The sequence below is a fragment of the Pseudophryne corroboree genome, chromosome 4 (assembly GCF_028390025.1).
Source record: "Pseudophryne corroboree isolate aPseCor3 chromosome 4, aPseCor3.hap2, whole genome shotgun sequence".
NCBI lineage: Eukaryota > Metazoa > Chordata > Amphibia > Anura > Myobatrachidae > Pseudophryne > Pseudophryne corroboree.
In genome coordinates, this window is record NC_086447.1 from 840,518,417 (window position 1) to 840,530,188 (window position 11,772).

At 43.4% G+C, this 11,772-nt stretch overlaps 2 pseudogenes; both read right to left on the minus strand.

The window, feature by feature from the left end:
* Window positions 1–4,456: 4,456 nt before the first annotated feature.
* LOC134913873 (5S ribosomal RNA) lies at window positions 4,457–4,575 on the minus strand (annotated as a pseudogene).
* Window positions 4,576–10,631: 6,056 nt separating this feature from the next.
* On the minus strand, window positions 10,632–10,750 carry LOC134912673 (5S ribosomal RNA; annotated as a pseudogene).
* Window positions 10,751–11,772: the final 1,022 nt, after the last annotated feature.

Below are 11,772 nucleotides of genomic sequence, written 5' to 3' on the forward strand. Positions count from 1 at the left end.
GTGTGTGTGTGTGTGTGTGTGTGTGTGTGTGCTGTGTGTGTGTGTGTGTGTTTATACAATACTGTGCAACAATTTTAGGCAAGTGTGGAAAAAATGCTGCTGTCACTGTGTTCATCTAAGTCCAGTGGCGTGCGGTGAGGTCAGTGGCTGGTGAGGCACTACAGCCATAAAGTCCGCCGGATCCTGCCGATGACCCCTACCACCGCCAAGCCAATGCCCGCTACTGCCTCTGAGCCGATGCCTGCTGCCACCGCCAATGGCTTACAAACTCGCCCACCATCAACTGACCCAGCCCTCCGCCACTAAATTGCATCTCAGTCCGATGTCGCCAATGCTCGCTGCCTGCCTGCTTATTATACTTGTGATATATTGTACATTTTTATATAAAAAAAAATATTAGTGTTTGGGACTGGGAAGGGAGTGGGAGGAGGACATGAATACAATTTTGTTGTCCAGGGCTTCCATTAACTTAATGGAGAAGGGTCTGAATGGGTTAAAAAAAAAATGCGTGAGGTCCCCCCCTCCTAAGTATAACCAGCCTCGGGCTCTTTAAGCCGGTCCTGGTTGTTTAAATACTGGAAAAAAATTGGACAGGGGTTCCCCATATTTAGACAACCAGCACCGGGCTCTTAGGCCGGTCCTGGTTCCAAAAATACGGGGGACAAAAGATGTAGGGGTCCCCCGTATTTTAAAAAACCAGCACCGGGCTCCACTAGCCAGGAACATAATGCCCCAGCCGGGGGACACATTTATGTAGGTCCCTGCGGCCGTGGCATTACCCTCCCAACTAGTCACCCCTGGCCGGGGTTCCCTGGAGGACTGGGCACCCCTTAAATCAAGGGGTCCCCCCCTCCAGGCACCCAAGGGCCAGGGGTGAAGCCCGAGGCTGCTCTCCAGCACCCTTGGGCGTTGGGTGCCAGGCTGATAGCCATAAGTGTGTATAAAAAAGAATATTGTTTTTTGTTGTGGAACTACAAGGCCCAGCAAGCCTCCCCCGCTTGCTGGTACTTGGAGACCCTCAAGTACCAGCATGCGGGGGGGAAAAATGGGCCCACTGGTAGTTCTACAACAAAAAAATACCCAAATAAAAACACAACACACACACCGTGAAAGTAAAACTTTATTAAAACACACTTACACACTCACACATACTTACCTACATCCCACGCCAGTCACGTCCACTTGTTCGGTAGAATCCAATAGGGGTACCTGTAAAAATGAGAGAGAGATTACTTACCTACATCCCACGCCGATCACATCCACTTGTCCATGTAGAATCCAAAAGGGGTACCTGTAAAAATGAAAATTATACTTACAAACGAAGTAATCCACAGGAGGAGAGAGAGAGAGAGAGAGAGAGAGAGAGAGAGAGAGAGAGAGAATATTATGCACTCACTGACGCAGGAAGACGTTAGCACAGACAGGGGAGAGTGCTGCTGCTGGCTGGGAGGATGGAGTAGGCACCCCCAATAGTTGTGAGCCCAGTAGCTGTGCCCCCAGTAGTTGTGAGTGACCCCTCTAGCTTTGCCCCCTGTAGCAGTGCCCCCTGTAGTTGTGCCCCCTGTAGTTGTGCCCCCAGTAGCTGTGCCCCCTGTAGCTGTGCCCCTTGTGGCTGTGCCCCCAGTAGTTGTGACCCCTGTAATTGTGCCCCCAGTTGCTATGCCCCTTGTAGCTGTGCCCCCTGTAGCTGTGCCCCTTGTGGTTGTGCCCCCAGTAGTGACCCCTGTAATTGTGCCCCCAGTTGCTGTGCCCCCTGCAGCTGTGCCCCTTGTAGCAGTGCCCTGAGTAGTGCCCCCAGTCGCTGTGCCCCCTGTAGCTGTGCCCCCAGTAGCTGTGCCCCGAGTAGTTGTGACCCCTGTAGTTGTGCCCCCAGTCGCTGTGCCCCTTGTAGCTGTGCCCCCTGTAGCTTTGCCCCAATAGCTGTGCCCCCTAGCTGTGCCCCTTGTAGCAGTGCCCCGAGTAGTTGTGCCCCCTGTCGCTGTGCCCCCAGTAGCAGTGCCCCCAGTAGTTGTGACCCCTGTAGCTTTGACCCCAGTCACTGTGCCCCCTGTAGCTTTTCCCCCAGTAGCTGTGCCCCCTGTAGCTTTGCCCCCAGTAGCTGTGCCCCTTGTGGCTGTGCCCCCAGTAGTTGTGACCCCTGTAATTGTGCCCCCAGTTGCTATGCCCGTTGTAGCAGTGCCCCGAGTAGTTGTGACCCCTGTAGCTGTGCCCCCTGTAGCTTTGCCCCCAGTAGCAGTGCCCCGAGTAGTTATGACCCCTGTAGTTGTGCCCCCAGTCACTGTGCCCCTTTAGCTGTGCCCCCTGTAGCTTTGCCCCCAATAGCTGTGCCCCCTAGCTGTGCCCCTTGTAGCAGTGCCCCGATTAGTTGTGCCCCCAGTTGCTGTGCCCCCTGTAGCTGTGCCCCTTGTGGCTGTGCCCCCAGTAGTTGTGACCCCTGTAATTGTGTCCCCAGTTGCTGTGCCCCTTGTAGCTGTGCCCCCAGTTGCTGTGCCCCTTGTAGTTCTGCCCCCAGTCGCTGTGCCCCCTGTAGCTGTGCCCCTTGTAGTTGTGCCCCCAGTCGCTGTCCCCTGTAGCTGTGCCCCCTAGCTGTGCCAGTGCCCCAAACACACACACATAAAAAAAAAATACCGCTCCTGCTGCTCTGTCTTCCGTCTCCGTCCGCCGGCTCCTCTCTACTATGGGAGAGACATCATGACTCATGACGTCTCTCCCGTAGTAGCGCCGCTCAGACACTAGGGGTCATTATGGCTTCTAGTGTCAGTCAGCGGCGTCGGCTGCAGCGGGCGCCCACACAGCCCACGGCGTCTGCTGCAGCCGGGAAGGGGGGGGGAGAATTAGTGTGCGGCTCGCTACTGATTGGACAGCGGATCCAGCACTGGATCCGCTGGGCCAATCACATCTAGGGGACTGACAGGGGCGTGCATTCATCGGGGCTGAATGCACGCCTCTGTCATTGAAGCACCAGTAAAGGTGCCGCTTCCCCATTCTTTTTCAATGGGCTTTCACAGCCCATTGCTGCGCCCTGCCCCCTGCCCGCCCCCCGCTGCCCGGACTGTAACGTTAGCAGCGGGAGGCACCTCTCTCGCTGCCTCCCAGACCATCATTTTCAGGGGGGGACATAATTAAAATAATAAATGAAGATATTTATCACGGACTCTGTTATAAATATCTTCTTTTTATTATTTTAATCATTATGACAGGGGAGGCACTGCCTCCCCTGACTACACGTCCCTGTCTAAGTGGCTGTACTGTCACTGTGTCCATCCACAAGCTGTGTCCAGTCCCCTTAGTCTTATTCCATCACAGTTGTGCTGCACTGACTCCTCAGGCCGCCCCACCCACTGTGTTCACAGTGTGACTCCATATTTGTCAGCAAAAAAGTTACTATTTTTAAAAAAAGTTTAAGCAATAAAAAAATAGTTGTATGTGTCCTGTGCACTGCACCCCGGTATGCTGTAGTACCCCAGTACGCATACATAAAAGTGGTCTGGCTCCACACAGTGTGAGCTGAGTTTCCAGTTAAAATAAATAAATAATATATTGTTGTATAATTTGTTTGTACTGTTCTGAGCACTGCACCCCAGTGCGACTTTGTTCAAGGCTGTGTGGCAGTGTTTCTAAAGGGGCATACACACGGAGCGATATGAACTACCGATATGGACTATATAGTTCATATAGGTTGAAAACATAGTACATATCGCTCTGTGTGTAAACAGCTTGCAATGCCCATGCACGCTCCCGCATTGTCGGTATCGCAGGAAAAAATAGACTGTGCAGGCAGCTTAAGTTTGACTAGAATGTGTACAATCTACAATGAGCTATTTCTAGTCAAAATCGGCCATAGCCAAAATTGCACCATGCGTATGCACGTTATTAGATGTTCTACAAACTGCTGTCTGTTTGTCCCGCTGCTCTGTCACTTAGTAGCCAGCCAGCTTGCTGAGCTGTGAAGTGGTAAGGAATTAGATTAAGGATGCCGCACAGGACTAAGTGATTTTAATTTCTAGAATTTTTTCAAGAGGTTTCCAAGATAACCGACCAACCAGAAAGTAGTTCTGGAATTTATCACCATCTACCAATAAGAGAATTTCTATAAGTAGAATTTAACGGTGATTGTCGATGGTGCTCCCATAGGTCCAATACGTATGTGGTAAGAAAAAGAAAAACAGGAAAAAGTGACCTTTGTTGGGAGCACTCCCACTTGGAAACAGATATGATTTGAGTAATGAACAATAATGTAAAAAAATGAGTTAATTAAAACGTAACCTTTAATTATGTTATAATAAAATATAGGTACACCAAAAGAAATTGAAATATTGTATAACTAAGAAGTGGCTATACAATGTAGGCCACCTGGTAAAGCTAAACTGTGAAAATATTGATGAATATAAAAGGCATTATTTAGCAGGCCCAAATATATAAAGTTAGTACTATAACCAATATAATGCCGTCAAGAAACCTACAACACCTGGTATTCCTTAGTGGTCCTCCACCTAAGTACTGACCAGGCCCAACACCGTATTGCTTCCAAGATCAGACGAGATTGGGCATGTGCGGTGTGGTATGGTAGTAGATTAACATTGATGAGGCAAATTCTACCGCTAATGTATAGCTAGTAGAGAATTATTGGTAAGCACCTTATTACCGAAATGACCAATTAGTCTCTAACTAGAGAGACAATGTATGTTTGACCATCATTGCACCAAAATGTAACCCAAATATGTAGGTATACGTAGGTTTAAATCATGTGGTCAATGATTTTTTGGCCAGCAGGAAATGCCTGTATTTTTCATTGTGTGCTGTGCAGCACCATTGAACGTGGGTTTCTATAATGGGTAAGGCAGGTATAAAACTCTGTTATGCTGATGACATGCCACAATGTTTATATATGATCCAGAGAGAAACCGTCTCTATTATTACCTGGATCTCCCTATTTGACCATTGAAGGGAAAAAGAGATTATTGTGACAGTCATATTATGAACTTCAAAGCATAAATCTGTTTTAACATTTTGTACAATGCAAATAAAGCTGAAAAAAAGATCTGGAAGCTTTCCAATTATCTCCTACTGTACCATAATAAACAGTGTGGGACAAAGACTGGAAATAGATAGAGATCTTTCAGCTTGGTGAAGAAAAAGAGAAAGAGAAGAGACAGACTTGAGAAGTGGATGAGATATGTCACAGTTTCAATTATCCACATAAAGGCTAACTAATGCAATAGTGCCTGACAGGATACAAGTACTGTCTTTGAAACAAAATTGTTACACCAATAAGTATTTTGCATGTATCCACAATGTATTTGTAGTATCTCTGTCTGAGATGTTCCAGAAAAACAAACAGAAGAAGCCAAAATAAACCCAAAAAGTCACATAGGAAAAGAAACCCACAGAGGAGCATATGCTAGGTATCATTTACAATGTATTAGCTTATGATATGCACAATAGCTTTTTACTCGTATGAAACCTGCATAAAGATAGGTGCTGAGAAATCAGGAGTGGGACCAGGACAATAATTTTTGTTGGCCAAAGTCCTGAAATGGCAGTTTGCTCCTGATTGTGTGATATCAAATGTATGAAGGCACACAGGTGTTAGTTATCACCATCAGTTAATACATACACCTAAAAAGCATGAGCGGTAAATAATGCTATGTGATAATTGGCATGGCATTGCCAAAGAGACCGATGCACAAAAATTATACGTGTGCATATATAGATAGCGGGAGACAGAATTGCGAGTGGGATAAGGAGAATACTTAGCCGCTCGTGGTGCGCCGCTGGCCGCCGAACTTCAGGCGTTTGTGCGGCTTGCCTGATCTCCTCTCCTGCCGGTCTCCGGTCACGTGAGCGCGCTCATCGTGACCAGGTCCACGTTCCCAACGTACGTTTCACTGTTTGCTTGTTCACGGGTAGCGTGAACATGTGGTATCAGAACCTATCTTAAATCTATCGCTGCTGTGCCTGATTGGTTGCTAATTTGGTTGATTCTGACACCGTTTCAAAATAGGTTGAGCTTGATGGTAATTAATACAGATTAGATGTCCTGCAGAGAGTTTGTGGAATGTATTAAAACGGGGTGGTTATTACAAGCCCGATCTTACGAAATAGTGATATCTGAATAAGTCTAAGAATAAATGTCTATAAAGTATATAAAGATTGTATCATTACTGGCAATAAGAAAAAGTAATTTATAGAGTGGGACTTATCATGTGGGAATGTGTAAATGAGATTGGTGCAATACGAAGTTGTATAGAGTTGTGGGAGGCATAAACTCATTTAATAGGGGGGGGGGGAAATAATAGAGGATTGAAAGATGAAAAGAGAGAGTGGTGAAAAGGATATTTGGTGAGGTTGATGAAATGGTGAGAGGAAGTTCTGTGGAAAGTGTATTGTTGTGTCAAAAAATGTGTATATGCTGTGAGCGAAAATTAAATTAAATAACGATGCTGATATTCTATATGTGGCAGCTGTCATTGTGATTATTAATGGGTGGCAGTGCTGCGGTAAATATATTGTAGAATTAATTAGGGTGCTGTTATGCTGTATAAGACAGCTGTTTGAGATGTTAATAGGTCCCAGAACTGTAATTTTGAAGTGGTAAGAATAAAACTTATATACCAATAATTGTAACTATACAGTTATACTGTAGACTGTAAATTAATCAAATTGGAAGGAATGCTCCAAAATTCATGGTTTCATTAAGTCCATGTGGATGGAGTGAGTCTAATTTAACGGTCCATTCACGTTCCTTCCGTAGGAGGGTATTGGTCAAGTCTCCCCCTCGTAAGCCCAGTTTCACTTTTTCTAGTCCACAGACTTTAAGTTCATCCCACCGACCTGCATGGTTGGAGATGAAGTGTCGTGCTACAGAGGTGATTTGCTTCATTTTTTGTAGATCTCTGGTGGCATTCCGAATAGATCCAACGTGTTCCAGGATCCTTTGCTTGAGGGCTCTAGTCGTCATGCCCACATATCTTAGTCCGCAACCGCACACTATGCAGTAAACCACACCTTCGGTGGAACAGTTAATGAAATGCTTGAATTTGATGTCTTTGCCATAGCGGTCCTGAATATGGTCAGTCTTGAGGATGTAATGACATGCTTTACAGTGACCGCATGGATGTGTGCCGGTAGTGGTCTGTGGTTTCACTCGAGATGGTTGGAAATGGCTAGACACCAATCTATCTTTCAAGTTTCTTGATCTCCGCCAACTCATGGATACTTGTGGTCCAAGTTTTTCAGATAAAATGGGGTCCAGGTGAAGAATTCCCCAATGTTTTTGGATAGCTTGTTTGACATGGTACCACTCTTGACAGAATCCCCCAACAAATCTGATGGTATTGTCATCTTGTTTCTTTTGTTTCTTGTCAAAAATTAAGTGTTCTCTCTGAATAGTCTGGATGTTTCTACTTGCTTTCTTGATAGATGTGTTGCTGTAGCCTCTCTCGCGAAGTCTGTTAGAGAGGTCTTTGCTTTGTTCTGCAAAATCATGGTCATTGGAACAGTTCCTTCTTAAACGTAAATATTCTCCTTTGGGTATGTTTTCTATTGTGGGAGGGAAGTGGGAGCTGGTTTGATGTAGAAGTGTGTTAGATGACGTCTCCTTCCTATATAACTTTGTTGAAAGCATGTCATTTTTATCTTTAAAGATAAGTACATCCAGAAATGGGAGTTCGTCTTGACTGATGAAGTGAGTAAGGCGAATGTTGAGATTGTTGTTTAAATGTTCAATGAACAGGAGTAGCATCTGTACATCTCCTTCCCATATCATCAAAATATCATCGATGTACCTTACCCACATGATGATGTTAGTCATGAAGACATCGTTACTGTCACTGAACACAAATTCGCGTTCCCACCATCCCAGAAAAATATTGGCATACGTCGGGGCACACGCTGCCCCCATAGCTGTGCCCCTGGTTTGTAAATAGAATCTGTTATTGAAAGTGAAAAGGTTGTGACTGAGTATGAATTGGAGTAAGTCAGCAAGAAATATATGGAATTTCTCCATTCCTTCCATGTTCATGAAATAGTTGACAGCTTCCAGGCCTTTATCATGGTCAATTGAAGTATATAATGCCTCAACATCCAGAGAGACTAGAAATTGATTTGTCTCCAGTTTGACATCATGGATCTTACGAAGAACGTCCGTGGTATCTTGAACAAAAGAGGGGAGGCCCAATACATGGTGTCGCAGATGGAGATCGACCAAGATACTTGCTTTTTCAGTAAGTGATCCAATCCCTGATACTATTGGTCTACCCGGTGGTTGACTCATGTTCTTGTGGATCTTGGGCAGCATGTAAAATGTAGGGATTCTGGGATGTGTCGTCTGAAGATACTGATATTCTGAAGATGTTATAGTCCCTTCCTCATGCGCATTAGTAAGGATCCTATCATAAAGTGTCTTGTAGTTTTCCATAGGATTGAGTAGTATCCTCTGATAACATGTCTGGTCTTCCAACTGTCGATATGCTTCCTGTATGTATTGCTCTTGGGGCCATATCACCACATTGCCCCCCTTGTCTGATGGCTTGATAATGACATCCTGCCAGGATTCAATCTCTCTTAGGGCATTCAGGTCATTCCTAGTCAGATTGGAATTGTGCAATCTTCTAGTTTTCCGAAGATGTATGTGATCGAATTCTTTGGATACTAGATTGGTAAATATCTGTATCTCTGGGCTTGTCTGTTCCGACGGGAAAAATGAAGATTTTTTCTTACAGATGAATCTTGTGCTGACCTCCCATTGAGGATCTGTGGTTGATGTTGATTCTGATTCTAATGCCTCTAGGGCTTCCAGAGCTTCTAATTCAGATCCTGATAGGTCTGGTGCAGTCATATTGTCACTTACTTCAGTCTGATTGAGTTGTGTACATCCAGTTTCAGTTAAAAAAAAATTTTATTGTGAAACTTGGTAAGCAGTAGCTTTCTGCTGAAAAGTCTCAAATCCTTTTCCCATTTGAATCTGTTGAATTTCTCAGTTGGGGAATATGAAAGACCTTTGCTCAAAACTTGAGTTTGATCGTGATCTAGAGTGTGTGCTGAGAGATTGATGATTTTGAGTTGTGAAGAGGTATCAGGTGGATTAGGGGATTCTGGGATTATCTTCTGCGTGTATTCCGTGGTGGCTGTCTTCTGCGTGTATTCCGTGGTGGCTGTCTCCTGGGTGGTAGTTGATCCCATTGTTGTTGTTGTTGTCCTCTTCCTCCTCTTCCGCCCCCTCCTTGTCTTTCGTTTGTTGGGTGCCTTGATCCCCTTCCCCTGGGGGGATCCCCTAAAAAATGTTGATGATGATACTGAGTCGAGCTGTCACCTTCCCCTCTAGGATTGGTAGTTAGGGATGCATTAAAGGTGTATTCGGGAAGTTCCTCTGTTCCAGATGTTTCTACATCTGATGATGAATATTGTTCACGGTTTCTGGGGGGTCGTTGTTGCCAAGAGGGTTTATTCCATTTAAATATTTTGCCTGAAGCAAAATCCTTTTTGTCTCTGGCAAATGTATTCCTTTTTCTATCAATGATTGTTTGTTCATATGTCAAAAGGTCTTGTTTATTTTTCTCAAAGCAACGTTGAAACTGTGTATCCTTCTCCCAGGGTTCTAGTTTTTTACTCAATTCTTCCAGATCGCGTTCGCAGCCTTCAAGTACAAGATGGTTATGTTTGATCAAAATGCCCATGAGTTCCATAGAGCACTTGAGAAGACTGTTATCCCATTCAGTTTTGAGATTTTCACTTATTAAGTTGAAAGTGGGGAAGACTCGTAGCCTAAGGCCTCGTGGTACTATCTTATTCTTAAGATAGTTCTCTAGCGTGGTGAGATCCCAGTTGGTCCTTATTTGTTTATGCAGTATCTGTTTAAGTTGTACAAAGTCTGTTTCCCAGTTAGTATGGGGTTCTGTATCCACTATATTGCTAGGAAAGATATCATCTAAGTTCTCTCTATTTCTGTGTTTGTAGGATAATTCCTGCTTTAAATTGAAGCTCATCTTACATGTATATGGGACTATGCCCGTTGGTGTACAAAGGATTATGGTTACTCAAAAAGATACGTATATGTGTAACGACCACTTATCCGTGCCGGTATTCCTAAGAAAACTATTTCTAGTCAAAACAATAGGTAGTAAGGAATTAGATTAAGGATGCCGCACAGGACTAAGTGATTTTAATTTCTAGAATTTTTTCAAGAGGTTTCCAAGATAACCGACCAACCAGAAAGCAGTTCTGGAATTTATCACCATCTACCAATAAGAGAATTTCTATAAGTAGAATTTAACGGTGATTGTCGATGGTGCTCCCATAGGTCCAATACGTATGTGGTAAGAAAAAGAAAAACAGGAAAAAGTGACCTTTGTTGGGAGCACTCCCACTTGGAAACAGATATGATTTGAGTAATGAACAATAATGTAAAAAAATGAGTTAATTAAAACGTAACCTTTAATTATGTTATAATAAAATATAGGTACACCAAAAGAAATTGAAATATTGTATAACTAAGAAGTGGCTATACAATGTAGGCCACCTGGTAAAGCTAAACTGTGAAAATATTGATGAATATAAAAGGCATTATTTAGCAGGCCCAAGATGCACAAATATATAAAGTTAGTACTATAACCAATATAATGCCGTCAAGAAACCTACAACACCTGGTATTCCTTAGTGGTCCTGCACCTAAGTACTGACCAGGCCCAACACCGTATTGCTTCCAAGATCAGACGAGATTGGGCATGTGCGGTGTGGTATGGTAGTAGATTAACATTGATGAGGCAAATTCTACCGCTAATGTATAGCTAGTAGAGAATTATTGGTAAGCACCTTATTACCGAAATGACCAATTAGTCTCTAACTAGAGAGACAATGTATGTTTGACCATCATTGCACCAAAATGTAACCCAAATATGTAGGTATACGTAGGTTTAAATCATGTGGTCAATGATTTTTTGGCCAGCAGGAAATGCCTGTATTTTTCATTGTGTGCTGTGCAGCACCATTGAACGTGGGTTTCTATAATGGGTAAGGCAGGTATAAAACTCTGTTATGCTGATGACATGCCACAATGTTTATATATGATCCAGAGAGAAACCGTCTCTATTATTACCTGGATCTCCCTATTTGACCATTGAAGGGAAAAAGAGATTATTGTGACAGTCATATTATGAACTTCAAAGCATAAATCTGTTTTAACATTTTGTACAATGCAAATAAAGCTGAAAAAAAGATCTGGAAGCTTTCCAATTATCTCCTACTGTACCATAATAAACAGTGTGGGACAAAGACTGGAAATAGATAGAGATCTTTCAGCTTGGTGAAGAAAAAGAGAAAGAGAAGAGACAAACTTGAGAAGTGGAGTGGCATTATATTGGTTATAGTACTAACTTTATATATTTGTGCCTCTTGGGCCTGCTAAATAATGCCTTTTATATTCATCAATATTTTCGCAGTTTAGCTTTACCAGGTGGCCTACATTGTATAGCCACTTCTTAGTTATACAATATTTCAATTTCTTTTGGTGTACCTATATTTTATTATAACATAATTAAAGGTTACGTTTTAATTAACTCATTTTTTTACATTATTGTTCATTACTCAAATCATTACTCAAATCATATCTGTTTCCAAGTGGGAGTGCTCCCAACAAAAGTCACTTTTTCCTGTTTTTCTTTTTCTTACCACATACGTATTGGACCTATGGGAGCACCATCGACAATCACCGTTAAATTCTACTTATAGAAATTCTCTTATTGGTAGATGGTGATAAATTCCAGAACTACTTTC